The following is a 3423-nucleotide window of genomic DNA, read 5'->3' on the forward strand; positions in this document are numbered from 1 at the left end:
CTTTAACGGGTCACATTTTGACACATCCTGTACCAGAGTTTATTGCAATCCACAAGTCAAAGACACAATTCCTAACCTGTGTTCAGGTTATTAGCCCGATTGCTGATTGTTTTTTTTTTTTTTTTATTGCCAAGCTTCTTGCATTCAGGCTAAATTATGTAAATACAGCTTTGATCGAACCTCACCAGGTGGGCTTTATCATTGTCCACCAGGCCTAGAATATTACGAAGAACAGAACTGAAATAGAATTATTTTCCTAATCATTTCCCTCAATGTATGGGCTATCTAGGTCTCCTAGCTCCCCTTTCCAACTACTGACCTAACCTTTACCACACAGTCTTCCCTCCTACAGTTTATCCCTCCTCAACTTTCCCATCAAAATTCTTGATCTGAGCAAAATCATCAAGTAATTATACACAATGTGTCTTTCTGATCTATTAAATCAATGCTTGTGGTGTTGCATTGTAATTGCTTTGCAAGATGTTTTATATAGAATTTAATTATTTTTTTTTATAATAAATGTGTATAAGTGACTGAACTTACTTTAACAGAAGCAATATTGTAAAGAATGAGCCTCAAATACAATGTAAGAGACTGAAATTCGTATGGAAAATGAATTACTCAAGTTATTGTGGCGAATGGGGGACTATAAAATCTGGTGAATCATGTGGTGTACTTACTTTTTCACAAACATCTTAAATCCTGCTAGATGTGGTTTGTTAGAGGCAATTATATAGATCACATTTTAGGACTGTCGAGGCCAGAAAATTGTGAATTAAAAATAAAGATTTGAAAGTATGTGTATTTTATTTTTCCCCAAATCCAAAGTGCATTGTTTACTATACTGCATGCACCCAAGCACAAATGCAGAGCACTCAGCACACATACGGTTCCACTTTTTCAGACTTTCTTTAAAAAGTAGAAGGGTCTCTATACAGAACTATTAAAATACCAAATAAGATTTTGTAACACTTCACTGTGCATGTAGACGTAAGCTAGTCATAAATGCTCAAAAGTAGGTTTCCTGGGACATCAGTTTGATCTCCTGCAATGCCTTACTCTAATTATTTGTTAACACTTTTTATGTCTTTGCCAATAGTTGGATAGGTACTGTACATAGCAGAATCTTGTCTGAAAAGCTATTTTACATTACATTGCCAATAAAAATGTCACTATAGGAAAGGCACAGACAATTATCGGACATTATAGACAGATCGCCAGATGCCAGTTTTTGGTTTTCAAGCAAGGCACAAGCGACTTACATAAATCTGATTTTACATGACATTGAAACTCCAAGAACTAGGTGGAGGTTTTTTTTTTTTTTTTTTTTTTAAATTAAAGTAAAATAAAAATATAAATGTGTTTTATATATTCAAATATTGCTCTGTATAATTATCTAAATATATCATACAGGCCTTTTGTTATGCAAAATCTAGGAGCTTTAAAGTACTATAGTGAGCATAGTGCCAAAAAAGTGTGGCTTATATTTTAAAAAAAAAAAAAAAAAAAAAAAAGCAGGTCTTTCACATGTACACTGCACAACAGCCACACAAGCATAAAATTAGGAACTATTTCTATATCGCAAACAGGGCCTTCTTACCTCTACCTGTATTCCCCAGTATTGTTTATTACTGTGCGTCCCCAAGATATTCACTTTGATGATGTTTAAAAGATGAAGACCCCAAGTTATTATTCCCCTTTGAGAAAGGGAAGCTGCAATATGGGGTGTAGATGACAACTCAGTACTTTAGTAATTAGCATGGACCTTGCCTTTTAATGGAATGACCGATTCCAAGTCTTACCAGGAAAAGCACCAAACCTGATGGGAACAAAACCGCTTCACTGGTGGAAACAAGGACTTAAGGCTGTAGACATCAGGTTGTTGTCACATGCACTTATCAGTTTAATTGCAAATATGATGACAGATGATTAATCTGATCAGATCATCTCCCTCCACTGCACACTAAACTGACAAATGTGCAGTGTTAGGAGTGATGAGCAGTTTATTCACTGGAACCAGTCTATGACATCCGGCTCTGTGGAATATGTGCTGGACTGAGTTTTGCCGAAACTGGCTTCTTGCATCAGTTTGAAATTTGCAGTTGTGTTGAAAATCCCATCTCAGATAGGTAGATCGTGGTTAAGGCATCAGTATCTGCAATGCTTCCCTTGCCAGTTGTGAAAATGGTACAAAGTGAACACACCAGATTTGTTTTGACCATTTATTTTCAAACTCCATTTGAAAGCATGCATTAAAATGCACTTAATGTTAAAAATCTAGCACGAGCACTTGCACCCTCAGAAAGGTTGTCTGGCAGCACCCATTCACTTTGAGATCATCATATTGAGCTGTTTTGGTCACTAAATCTCCTTCCAAACGCACAAAACAATTATCTGTATTAAAGTTTGTCTCCTCAGTCACAATGATAGGAAACCAGCCCAGCATGTTTGTACATGACCATGTTGCAATATTATTTGCTTAATGCATGAGCCATAACTGCATCGATGCCCTTGTTTTAAATATGCTTCCCTCACTCAAGGTGTTGCCATTTTCACCCACTACTGGTATATCTAAATTGATGAGTTATAGGTTTTTATACTGCCCTATTACACAAAGTTGCTAATAAACATTTATCTAGTGATCAGATCTCTGGGATTTTAAATATATAAAATCAGGTCTCAATGTTATAAACTTTATCAGACAGCTGCAATTTTATCAGTACAAGTCCATTTGGGTTGCTAGCACACAAAGCAGACTGGGCACCTCAGATTGGTCAAGCTCTACTGATTGTTTACGGGATAAATTTTGTAAAAGTTTAAGTGATTTGAGCATCTGAAATACTGAAGTATGAACAAAAACAGAAAATCCTGGGGAAAAAAAAAAGAAAAGCAAGAGGTATTATTAAAGTTTAGCAAAACTCACAGGCTGCACAAGCAAGTGTTCAAGGAAACACTACATCTGCAGGCACTGGTAGATGCCAAACTTGGGCTCTGTTCCTTTATATAAACAACATTTCAGTGCTTTGCTGAAATTACAGAAACAGCAAAAAGAAACGGCCTGGGCCCCAGGGTTTTGACATGTTATGCAATCAATACTCAACATCTGCAAGCATTTTTCTCCTGCAGCCCCTGCCAGAAAAATTACATTACTTAATAGTGAAAGAAAATCAAGCTGCAAAACTTTGATTATACTGCAATAATCACTCTTAATCAAACATTTCTCCATATTGTCACCTTATATGGACACAAAAGAATTAGAGCAATAAAAATATGTTATTTTGTGCATTTTAGGCTGTGTTTATGCTTGTAAACCTATTTTTTGTAAAAAAAAAATATTTATTGGCTGAAAAATCATAAAGTCAATCTCTCTGGCAGGACAATGTAAAATATTTGTCTTACAGAGATTATAAAGAGTAACCAACA

The sequence above is a fragment of the Mixophyes fleayi genome, chromosome 8 (assembly GCF_038048845.1).
Source record: "Mixophyes fleayi isolate aMixFle1 chromosome 8, aMixFle1.hap1, whole genome shotgun sequence".
Classification (NCBI taxonomy): domain Eukaryota; kingdom Metazoa; phylum Chordata; class Amphibia; order Anura; family Limnodynastidae; genus Mixophyes; species Mixophyes fleayi.